The sequence below is a fragment of the Leopardus geoffroyi genome, chromosome A1 (assembly GCF_018350155.1).
Source record: "Leopardus geoffroyi isolate Oge1 chromosome A1, O.geoffroyi_Oge1_pat1.0, whole genome shotgun sequence".
Taxonomy (NCBI): Eukaryota; Metazoa; Chordata; class Mammalia; order Carnivora; family Felidae; genus Leopardus; species Leopardus geoffroyi.
Window position 1 is genome coordinate 234388368 of NC_059326.1, and position 12920 is coordinate 234401287.

Genomic DNA, 12920 nt, shown 5'->3' on the forward strand with positions numbered 1-12920 from the left:
CACTACCCTGAAGAAACAAAAGTTCTGGATAAATTGAAGCTGTTTTCATAAAATAAGCCCTTAACACGCTTTCATGGGATTTGTGGAGAAATGGAGATGCTCTCTGTAAAAATTTGCTAATTTGGAATGCAGAATGCAGAAGACTACCTTGACCTAAAATGTAAGGTCTACTTTTGGTCACAAACTACATTCCTTTCCTGTGAAGTTAAATAGGGTAAGATACATATCCTTCCTATTTGTCAATTATATCTCAATAAAGATAGGGGAACATTTTTGAAAATCTCAAAACTCAAAAAAAATTTTGATCAAATGTACTTTACATATTTTAGGAGAAGCTTATTTAAAATACAGAAGTAAAACTGATACTCACATCTTATTAAGCTGGTTTAATATTGTTTTACTTCATATGTTGAGTTTTCTCAAAGCATGATTCACTTAAACATTTAAACACATTTGCTATTATTTCCAATCACACTGTGAATTCTTTCCCAGATTTAGTATCAAGAAAAAGCCTATGCCTTCTAATGAATTATAACTGGGTTTTCTTTTATAGGATAATGAGAACAATTTGACACCGGAGTTTGATATAATCATAAAACAGTGAACTTCTAAATGTAATCAACCTCTAGATATGATCCATATATGCTAACAACATTAACTACAAGCTTATAAAAACTGGCTGACATCATTTATAGCATATGGAAATAATGGTTGAAATACCTATGAAAAAAATCTGAGATCATTCATACAGAAAGTGACTCTTTACCCCTGAATTTTGGGTAAATTTTGTCACATGCATATTTTTTGACCAGCGTTCACTACCTTGAAATGTTCTAAACAGTTGTGCACACACATTCAAAAGCACCTTACTTTACTGAATTAAGGGGAGAGGGAAAATTTTATTTATTTCACGAGAGATTCAAGACCAGATTTACAAACAAATCCAGAATCCTAGGACTTTTATAGACGGTTTGCCATGGCCTACTCTTTAATTTCATGGAAGGAAAAGATGGGAGCCAGAGATGTTGTGGGATTTGTCTGTGGTGTAAGTACAGGGAGGAACATGGGGCCTGTGGCAGGAAGCCCAGGACAGAGGTGGATCCCCACAGAACCTGCTACCTAGAGAAGCCCACGCCAGCATCTACCAGCTCTGTGCTCCGTCCTGTACCCAGGGGGGTCCCAGTAAACACTACTTAAATTGGATAGAATGCAATCCCTCTTATCAAAACTCTTAAAAAGTCTGAGAAAAATATACTATAAGGCATAAAACTCAGCCTCCAGGAAAAAGCTTTCCTACCAACATTTCTAAAAGGATCCATAGAGTACATGGCAAGCTGGGTTTTGTTCTGGAAAGGACAGGGAAGGGAAGGCGGCATCGTGTTAACTCAAGCTCTGCAGATGTTGGATAATTTGGGATCTCATTTATTCACAGAGAAAACAAAATGTGGCCTCATTACAGTCAAGAAGAGGGTTATTTGAGGCCAGCAGCTGATGTAAACCTAGTAAACACATACACACACAAGGGCGCACACATAAATATGGAAATCTATGCCAAAACAAAACCTGAAAACTCTTCCCCCATCTGTCTGTGCCTCAGAGAAGTGGGTGATCCCTGAGCCCCCAAAAGCTACTTCCCAGCATAGCAGGCACAGACGTACACAGAACTGGCTGTGATACAGGGGCAGGACTGAGGACTGTCACTCTAAAGTGACCAGTCCTCCACTTGGTGGAGGTCCTCCTCACCAGTATTGTAACCAAAGGCATGATTGGCAAAAACAACAGTATGAGACACAGATACACAGAGAACATTACATGTGGAGACCCGAGAGGAGGTCTGGAACCATGTGCAGTCAAGTGCCTCCGGGGTGCCTATCATTCCTCGTGTGTGGATGCGACTACCTTGCCCCTGATCACAGCATCCCAGGAGAACCCCAGGCACCCAGTACACTGATTTCGTTAATGTTAGTTAACTAATGTTTCAGTTTCCATGAAGATAAAGATGCTACCTACCTGGTAGAATTATGGTAAGAAGTAAAGGATCAAAGGAATACACAGTGCTGGGCACATGTTATGAATGGCACAGGAGGTGGTCGCTGTTATCATTACACAAATTCATATCTCTGGGAAACAAACAAGGTACAGCAATGGAGGTGGTAGAGAAAGGAAAACACTTGGCTACCGTATCCTTCATGCCAGGCACCACCATCTGCAACCCCCAGTTTACTGACTGGTTTACTCATCTGTCCCTCTGCCCCACCCAGCCTTCCCTGAAACCTATGCCTTCTCCACCACTACATCCCTAACAGGCAGTAGAAGCCAAATTAAATATTAAATATTTGGATTGTTGACTTCTCTCTGTCCTTGCCTGACCTTTCTTCCATTCTTGTCCATCTTCTCAAAGACGGAGGAAAAAAAGAGAAAGGGAGAGTGAGCTGAAGAAGTCTAGAGAAAAACCCAAATCTGGCTCCCAGTCTCCTAGAGATAAAGCCTATAGGGCCACCATATTTCTCCCAGGCCACATCAGTAGGTATGAGTCCAACAGTAAAAGCAAGTAGAACAATGGACAGGAAGACACTAAACCACTTGTTCCTAAAGAAATGAAGAATTCTTCAGAATGAGCTTTCTGATTGCAGGGGCCTAGATGTCAACTGTCACAACTGTAAGGCCAAATCTACGTGGTTGACTTGTCTTCATTTTCTGCAGAGATCTTTCATTTATCCTGAAGTGTTTGATCTATACACAATGCTGTAAGGTAAACAGCTCCATACATTGTACAGGAAAACAGACTCAAATCAGTTGTTACTTACCCCATCAAGCATCTGACAAATGAAAGAAGTCTCAAATCAAGCACTTCCAAATGCAAATGCAGGGCTCCTACAACACCCTGGGGCCATGGGCACCCCAACTCTGTGGTCAGCATGGCCCTGTGGACACCCTGGCCTCATGGTCACTCCAGCCTCATGGACACCCCAGCCCTGTGGACACCCTGACCCTATGGCCCTAATATCTGTAAGTGGCTCCCATGACCCTTGATGCCTGTCATAGCTTTCAATGCTGTCAGGTCCTTGTTGACCACCATTCCCATTCCTCCTGTTCTCCAGCTGCCGGCTAGCCAGAGTGCCGTTGAAGTCAAGAGTGGGATGGGAGTGTTAACGGGCATCCTTTAAGATCAAGTATCAGCTCTCAAACGCCTTATTTGGGGAAGAATTTCCAATTTTGTGAGAAGAGTGGCAGGCACAGTCCACTTTCTATCCTTGTTTTCTTACTCCTCTTCTTTCACATCTTTCTCTTTTTACATTTGTAACTCGTTTATTCCTTTTTCCTCAAGATCATCTAGCTGGCCAAATCATCAGAGTGCAAGGTGGGAGATGCTGAAGTGTGCCATAATGCCTTCCTTTTGGTGCCTCAGACCTGCATCGGGGACCCTGCATTTGGATAGGCAGCCCCTTCCTAGATTCTTTCACCAAAAGCCATAAAGGAGAGTGTGTCTTGTATCTCATAAAGGAACAGAGAAAGGGAGGGGGAGGGAGGAAAGGGAAAGAAGAGGAGAGGAAAGAGAAAAGAGAAGGAAAATGTAGAAAAGGAGGAAGGGAGATAAGGAAGGAAGGAAGAAAAAAAGAAAACCCTCTAGGTTCCTGGGAAAGACTTTTGTTTCACTCTTACAAGATCCCCAACACATGGATAAGAATTTGAAAACAAACAAACAGGCTATCACGGGGCATGAGCAGCATGCAAAGGAGAGCAGTTTCCAAGGTGCCCTTGGACACGAAGGCTGTGCCCCTCCCACGTGTTTCCTGTTGGGCGTTTTGCAGGGCTGCTACGTGATAGGTGCCATCAACGTGTGTTAAGTGGATAAACACCTATGCCAAACTATAGTCTTACAGGAATTATTTCAAGAAAAGAGGGAGAAAAATCTCAGAAGTGCTTTAAAAATTTCTTGTAGCTAGTTCATCTTCATTTGCTATATCTACAGAAGCCAACAAGCACAGTTGGAACAAATAGGTTAATAAAACCAAGCCAGATGGCCAGCCATTAATTTTGTTGCTTCTCTGCAGCCATTACAGATTTATCTTTCAAAGTTCTACACTAATCAGAGTGTAAATTCCCCTGAAGCCATTTGGTGCCTTGGCAAGTAAGCCAGACCATGAATTTCTAAGAATCTGCACCCTCATTAGTCCCTAAGGACTTCCTCTCATCCTGTTATTGACCATGAGAGATTAGCTGTCTTGAAAAATACCATTCTAAAACATTATACTTTGATGCTGTATTTTTTCGTTAATTTGTATTTATCTCTCTTGAAATGTATATCCATTAGCATAGAGCTTTGAACTCTTGGTGAAGGAAGCAATGGACTTCTGGCCCAGGTGGTGTGGTCTGTATGTCAAATCTTCCTTCACTCAACTACCATCATCATCATCAAACACACAGGAGTAACCAAGAACATGCAACGGAGAGGATTAGGAGAACCTAACTGAGTAGAGAAGCAGGACAAACATCTTTGTCATCAGAAAAGGAAAAGAAACAGAAAAAAAGAAGTTGAGGCTGACCCGAACCTGCTGTTGTCCAGCTCTGAGGACAGACAGAAGTATCTGGGAGGATGCATGTGATGGGCTTTTGGTGTGGTAGGGTCTGGAGCTGACAGCCAAAAGAGAATTCTTGAGGCATCCATCTTTGGTGCAAAAAGGTGATTTTATTAAAGCACAGGGACAGGACCAATGGGCAGGAAGAGCTGCGCTAGGGTTGTGTACTAGGGTTGTGGTTATGTACTATGGAGTTGGGGAGGTAAAGGGAAAAGGGAGGCCTCCAGAAGGACTTTCATATGCTAATGAGGACTCCCAAGATAGGAGGCCTAGCTAAGCTGGAGGCCTAGCTACTGTCAGGCTAAGGTTGTTTTTTCTCTAGGAAGGCAGTAACATTAAGACAGTATGATGTTCCTGGAGAAATGTTATACTCTCTATTTGCCTCAAGTATTTGTCAGCGGGCTGCATGTTATAAAGAAATTTAATGCTATTTACATTTTCTTTTTTTTTTAATTTTAATTTTTTTTTTAATGTTTATTTATTTTTGAGACAGAGAGAGACACAGCATGAGCAGGGGAGGGGCAGAGAGAGAGGGAGGCACAGAAGCTGAAGCAGGCTCCAGGCTCCGAGCTGTCAGCACAGAGCCCGATGTGGGGCTCGAACTCACGAACTGTGAGATCATGACCTGAGCCAAAGTCGGACACTTAACCGACTGAGCTACCCAGGCGCCCCTAATTTTTTTAATGTTTATTATTTTTGAGGGAGACAGAGAGACAGAGAGCAAGCAGAGGAGGGACAGAGAGAGAGGGAGGCACAGAAGCTGAAGCAGGCTCCAGGCTCCGAGCTGTCAGCACAGAGCCCGGCGTAGGGCTGGAACTCACGAACCGCGAGATCATGACCTGAACTGAAGTTGGACACTCAACCGACTGAGCCTCCCAGGCACCCCTGTTATTTACATTTTCTTCTTGCCTGTGTTCCCCACATCACTATGGAGTGGAGAGTGATGATAGGGCTCCAGGAAAATGAGTCTGTAGGTTCCTGGAAATGAGGCTATCAATAAGATTGCCTTTTCTTGTAATTTACTAAGATATTTGTAAACTAATGGAGACTCATATCCTGCATCACTGTGATCTCTATCAGTTAATCATTGGTTTTTCCCTTTCCTTTGTTCTTGGGCAGCCAAGAATGCCTGAGGAATATCACACATATCCCCCCCCACCAGGGGTGGGGGGTGTTGTTAGCTTGTGCTTTTCCTCAGCTTGCCTTGTGCTCCCTCATCACATCTGTTAGGTAGTTAGGGATCAAAACCAAGCTCTCAGTTTGAACTGAGCTGGACCAGACTCCTCTTCCTACAAGGAAAGGACAGTAGGATCCGATGTGGCAGGCAATGTGAGCTCCTTATCTAGAAAGGCATGAGGAAGCTGACCCTGGCTTGCAGGTAGGACCTGAGTGTCAGCAACACAAGGCTGTTGTTTAATTGCATCAGGACACCCAAAGCAGCAGGACAACACTCCATTCTGGACTCTGAGCTCCAGAGAAACAAGGTGGAGGCAGGCAAAAGAATGACCAGCCGGGGCAGGGGGAGAGAGAAGAGGGGCATGAAGGGAATGTACACAGAGAGAGGGTGATGAGATGAGCCCGCAGATCTAAAGTGAGAAACACCAGTGCTAAGAGTAACACACCACAAATCAACCACCGGGAAGTGAAGTGACCCCTGATGAAATAAAAATCATTTTAAAATGTAAAACATGGCTTTAAAATGAAGTTATGTTTGATACTCGGAGATTGAAGTAAGAAATAACATTTTTTCATGGGAGATTCTGAACCAAAACATAATAGCATAACAAGAGTGCATTAAAATTCCTGGAAATTAGGGGCGCCTGGGTGGCGCAGTCGGTTAAGCGTCCGACTTCAGCCAGGTCGCGATCTCGCGGTCCGTGAGTTCGAGCCCCGCGTCAGGCTCTGGGCTGATGGCTCAGAGCCTGGAGCCTGTTTCCGATTCTGTGTCTCCCTCTCTCTCTGCCCCTCCCCCGTTCATGCTCTGTCTCTCTCTGTCCCAAAAATAAATAAACGTTGAAAAAAAAATTAAAAAAAAAAATAAATAAAAAAAAATAAAATAAAATAAAATAAAATTCCTGGAAATTAAAGCAAAATAGTTTGTTAATTAGAAAACACCAGTTTAGGGGATGCCTGGGTGGCTTAGTTGGTTAAGCGCCCAACTCTTGGTTTCAGCTCAGGTCATGATCTCATGGTCATGGGATCAACCCCCCCCCCCCCATCCCTCCACCTTTGGACTCCACACTGAGTATGGAGCCTGCTTGGGACTCTCTCTCTCCCTTTCTCTCTGCCCCTCCCCCACTCACCTGTGCTCGCTCTCTCTCTCCATCTCTCAAAATGAATAAATAAACAAACAAACATACAAACATTTTTTTAAAAAGAAAGAAAAATACCCCGTTAAAAAAAACACTTGGGGAGTAAATTTTTAAAAATTAAAGAATTAGAGAATATTTCTGAAATGTATACTATGCAGAAGACAGAAATAAGATGTTTAAAATATGGAAAAGACATGGAGAATATCTGCACACATCATTACATAATGATAAAACATAAGTGGTATGAAGGAAATCTTCAAAGCTGCCAGGCTGAAAGTGCTGATTATCTACACAGAAACCAGCAATTAGTTAGGAAACTAATATTTCATCAATGACAATCAAATGACAATTGATGACAGAAGACAACAATATCTTCTAAAAGCTCAGGGCAAAGCATAACATCAGATTAAAAACTATCATTCTAAAGTAACAAGAAAAAAAAGACATTTGCAGAGCCTAAAAATGAAAGTTTATCACCACTCCTGGACCATTTCTGCATAATAGTCTGTATTAAAGTAAGTATTTAAAAAGCAGAAAAGTAAACCTGAAGTGAATGCCTGGTACTTGAGAAACAATAGTGAGCACAGACATTGATGAAATGCATTGATTAACTTCATCAACTACTGAGCATTGACAAAAGTCAGATGGTGAAATATTGACAGAAATCAACAAGGGAAATGAGGGGAGAACGAATTAGAGAAACAGAAGGGAAAGGTAGAGCAAGCCAACATTCTTTTCTTTTTGAGGACAAAACAAATAAAAATAAATTTAGACAGTGTTGGAAAATTTATATTTGTGTACATATCTTAAAAAGTTAAAGCAACCACTGAAGAAATAGAAATGTAATCTGTAGTTCTCAGACCAAAAGAAAAACGTGAACAAAAAAAAAACCACAAAAAAACAAAAACAAAAACCTAGATCAACCCAGCCAAACACAGAAACAGAGGAAAAGTACTAAAAGCAAAGTAAAGAGAAAATACAAAGATAAGGGGGTAATGTTCATAACAGAACGGCCCTAGTGTGCACCCCTCCAAAGCAGAGCCTGCTGGAAAGACTGGGACAGGGTTAGCTTTTTGGGAGACAATTCCAGCAAACATATGTGAAATAGGAAAAGTGAGAAACCCAATAAAGGTGCACCGGTGAGCTGGTTGGGCGCTTTGGGCGCTTGGGGCTCATTTGCAATGGGGACCCTCTCAAACCCTGAGAACTTGTCACACAAGGGAGGCACTGAGGCCTGGCCCTGTCTACCAAAGTTGCCTCTCTGTGGCTCGACTTCTCATCGTTTCATCACTGAGCCTGTCTCTGGCAGAGCAAGTGTCTGCAGCCCCTGAGAAGGCCCTCAAGCAAAGGCAAAGGGTGACACAGACACGCGAGGTGAGGGTGTCAGCCTGCGGGGACATGTCTCAGCTCAGGGGAACTCAGGTGGGCAGAGGTGAGGTGGAAAGTGGCCGCAAACAGCATCTGCCGCAGCACGTGATAGAACTGGAGGCACCCACCTGAGGGATGATCAGGTTGGCTTGAAAAATAGCCATGTGCTGTTTCCAGGACACCGGCAACAAACTTAAACAGAAAGTTTCCAAATACAGGGCATGAAAAAATAAACTGAGGAAAGATCTTCACACTTGTGCGTAAGAACAGGCACAAAGGTGACTGCAGGGGCAAGGACTGGAATGGCAGCAAATCACACGCCATTATGTTCACCGAAAGGAGAAGAGCTAAGTAGATGATAGTCCCGTAAGGAACACCTTGCAGCATCCATACCTCAAGGATAAAAATCAAATGGGAAAATCCCATGGAGACACTGTGCCACTTGAACCTAGTTAAGAGAAGGACTTATCAACACTGCACGTGTACACAGATCATTTATACTTCAGTATATTTCACTAACATAATTGTCTTCTAATATAGTTCAACTCTTAAGAATGCTATATATTTATGATTGGGCAGGCTCATCATGAACTTTCCCTTTAGTTGATTTGCCATCAAAAATTCTTCAATAAGGAATGGAGAATTAAAAGAAAAAAATTTTAATGTTTATTTAGAGAGAGAGAGAGAGAGAGTGTGTGTGTGTGTGTGTGAGTGGGGAAGGGGCAGAGAGAGAGAAGGAGACACAGAATCTGAAGCAGGCTCCAGGCTCTGAGCTGTCAGCACGAGCCCAGTGCGGGGCTCAAACCCACAAACTGTGAGATCATGACCTGAGCTGAAGTTGGACACTTAATCTACTGAGCCATCCAGGTGCCCCAGGAATGGAGAATTTTAAACAAAGATATTCCCTCCTTCAAGAGTCATATGCATAAATATGTTCACTGGTAAACTTAAATGTCGTGCATAAGTGAATGGTTTCAGAGGATGCGGGCATTAAAAATTAAGGTTGTAGGGGAATAGCTTATGAAATACTATGCACAACTGATTCTAGTGAAGGTGAGAGAGAGAGGGAGGGAGGGAGGAAAATAAATAGAAAAATAAAGTAGAAAAAGGAAGGAAAAAAATTCAAAAAACAATGGTAATAATAGAAAATGATGAAATAAGTTGATTAACCTAAAAGCCTATTATTTATCAGAACAGCAAAAAAAAAAAAAAAAAAAAAAAAAGAAATACTTATGTTCAAATATAACAGAAGATATGCAAGATTTCTATGCTTCAAACCACAGAACACTGAGGAAAAATATGGGGAAAAAACTGAGTAAGTAGAGAGATTCACAGTACTCATTGATTATAAGGTTTAATATTGACAATTTTCCACAAATTGAACTATAGATGTAATGCAATCCCAATCAAAATCGCAGCAGAAATGTCTGTTGAATTGGTAAGTTGATTGTAAGATTTACATGAAAACAGACAAAGAAACAAGAGTAATCAAGACAATTTTAAAAACAAGAAAAACCAAGTTTAAGGACTTAGCATGACCTGATTTCAAGACTTTTTATAAAGCTCTAATAATCAGGATAATCTGGTATTGATGAAAAGGGTAGAAACGAAGATCAACTGAGCAGAATAGAGAGTACACAGATAGACTTACAAGTAAATAATCAAATTATTTCCAACAAAGTTGCCACAGTAACTGAATAAGGGAAAGGCTAGTCTTCTCAACAAATAGTGTTGGAACCATTGGGCATCTGTGTGCAAACAAATAAATAAAGCTGCCCCAGACCTTGCACCATTTACAAACACTAACTCTCAACCTAAACCTAAAACTGTAACATTTCTACTAAGAAACAGAGGAAAATACTTGTGACCTTGATTTAGGCAAAGATTTCTTAAACACTGAAATCATGATCCATAAAAGAAAAAAAAAATCAATAAACTGAACTTCATCAGAAGTAAAAACCTCTCTTCGTTGAAGGAGTCCATTAATAAAATTTAAAAAGCAAGCTGCTGGGCACCTGAGTGGCTCAGTCGGTTGAGCTCTTGATTTCAGCTCAGGTCATGATCTCACAGTTGTGGATCTGAGTCCTGAGTCGGGCTCTGCGCTGGCAGCATGAAGCCTGCTTAGTATTGATTCTCTCTCTCCCTCTCTCCCTCTCTCTCTCCGTCTCCCTCTCTCTCTCTTTCTCTGCCCTTCCCTGCTCTCTTTCTCCCTCTCAAAATAAACATTAAAATTTTTTTTAAATAAGCAGGAGGAGCCAAGATGGCGGAACAGCATGGAAGTTTTTTGCGTGTCTTGCATCCGTGAAATACAGCCAGAGAAACGCTAAACCATCCTTCACACCTAGAAAACGGATCTGAGGATTAACACAACAATCTGCACAACCTGAACCACAGAATTCAGCAGGTACGCGGCACGGAGAGCTGACTTTGGGGAGCCAGAAGGTGCTTCTGTGAGCGGAGAGAGGACAGAGACTGGGGGGGGGGGAGGGCGGGGGAGAATACGGGAAAAGCACTCCCCCCAAAAGCAGCTGGAGAGAAAGTAGAAAAGTGGAAACAGCCGCAGGGACTGAACTAAAAAGGGAGAAGGGAGAAAGGCGAGGGTTTAAATTCCATTAACACTGTAAACAAGGGGAGCGCAAAGGCTGCAACTCCGCAGCTCCCTACCTGGCGGTGCTCTGGTGGGAAAGGCGAGTCCCCGGGAGCCGAGTGGGGTCCGGGAGGTTCTCGGGCCACACGGGGAGAAGCGGTTCCACTGCCGGAAGGACAGTTGATGGAGACTGGTGAAGCCACCCGGTCCCGGCAGACCCCGGAAGGCGGCCACGTTCGCTGGTGCTGGAACAAGGTTGTTGAGGGTGAAGCCTGGTGCCAGGTGTGTGTTGCGATTTTCCATCATCCCTGAAAAGCTGCTGCTACACTGTCTCGCGAACTTTTTCTGGTGGGGGGAGGGGGGGTGGCTGGCACCTGGCCGCAGTCTCGGGGCACCGGCAGCAGCAGGGTCCCCCGGGGGTTCCTGGGTGCGGCGGACATTCGGCCATTGCTCGGGGAGACCCTCCCGCAGAGGGGCGGAGCGGGTCAAGGCCGCAGTCCTTGGGGAGTAAGGGGCTGGGAAAACAGCCGCGTCTGAGACAAAACTCGGGAGAGAGGTGCTGCCGGGGGCCTGGTCATGGGCGGTGAAAAAGCGGGAAGCGGACGAGAGCTGAAGACGGAGGACGGGTGCGCGATTGCTGACCCGGGAGAACAGACCGGGTGGCCGGGTGACGCCATTTTTACCATTCCCGCGCAGGCGCATAGGCACCTACGAGCGCCGCAACACTCCACCCCAGGAGTCTAACAGCGCCATCTGGTGGAGAGCGGAGCCATTACACTGAGCCCGCCCAACTGGGCCAACCTCGCTCTTCAAGAGCAGAAGTCTCACCGCCTGCTTAGTTTACAGACTATAAAGAGCGACACAGACTGACTTCCAGGGGAAACGAAGCAATTTCAGTCCTACGTCAATCTGTTAGCAGGTCCATCTATTCAAATTTCTTTCTTTTTTCTTTTTCTCTTTTATAACTCTTTCCTTTTTCTTGAATTCAGAAAGAGAAAAACTTCATTTTTTCTTTCAATTTCTTTTTAAAATATTTCATTTAATTTTTATTACTATATTTTTCGCTTTTATGTAAATTTTTTTCAAATTCTATCTTACTCCCATGACTTTATTTTAGTATACTACAGTGTATTCACTTTTTCAAATTTTCAAACGATTTCTTTTTCTTTTTTTACCTTTTTCCCCTTTTTCACTTCTTTCCTTTTTTCTTAAATACAGAAAATAAGAAATTTCACATTTATTTTTAATTTTTATTAAAAATATTTTTCTTTAATTTTTTTCTACTACATTCTTGACTTTTGTGGATATATTTTCAAATTCTATTTTACCCCCATCATCTCATTTTAGTCTACTTCAGTGTATTCATTTTTTCAAATTCTCAAACGATTTCCTGTGTTTTTCTCCTCCCTTTTTTCTCTAATCTGTCAAACCACTTTCAACACCCAGACCAAAACACACCAGGATCTAGCATTATGTATTCAATTTGTGTGTGTGTGTATGTGTGTTTAATTTTCAATTTTAATATTTTTAATTTTAATTTGTTTTAATTTCAATTTTTCTACCTCATTAATTTCTTTTATCCCTTCAAGATGACAAAATGAAGGAATTCACCCCAAAAGAGCACGAAGAAACAACAGCCAGGGATTTAACTTACACAGATACAAGCAAGATGTCTGAATGAGAATTTAGAATCACGATAATAAGAATACTAGCTGGGGTCAAAAATAGATTAGAATCCCTTTCTGCAGAGATAAAAGAAGTAAAAAAATAGCCAGAATGAAATTAAAAATGCTACAACTGAGCTGCAACCATGGATGGATGCAGTGGCGGCAAGGATGGACGAGGCAGAACAGAGAATCAGCAACATAGAGGACAAACTTATAGAGAATAACAAAGCAGAAAAAAAGAGGGAGATTAAGGCAAAAGAGCATGACTTAAGAATCAGAGAAATCAGTGACTCATTAAAAAGGAACAACATCAGAATCATAGGGGTCCCAGAGGAGGAAGAGAGAGAAATAGGGGTAGAAGGGTTATGTGAGCAAATCATAGCAGAAAACTTTCCTAACCTGGGAA

At 42.5% G+C, this 12920-nt stretch overlaps 1 long non-coding RNA gene across 1 annotated transcript; it reads right to left on the minus strand.

The window, feature by feature from the left end:
- Nucleotides 1–10549: 10549 nt before the first annotated feature.
- Nucleotides 10550–10957, minus strand: LOC123606870. The gene is made up of 2 exons (XR_006716549.1): nucleotides 10925–10957; nucleotides 10550–10601 (listed from the first exon to the last, which is right to left on the minus strand). It is a non-coding gene; the product is annotated as an uncharacterized LOC123606870 (long non-coding RNA).
- Between the last annotated feature and the right edge of the window lie 1963 nt (nucleotides 10958–12920).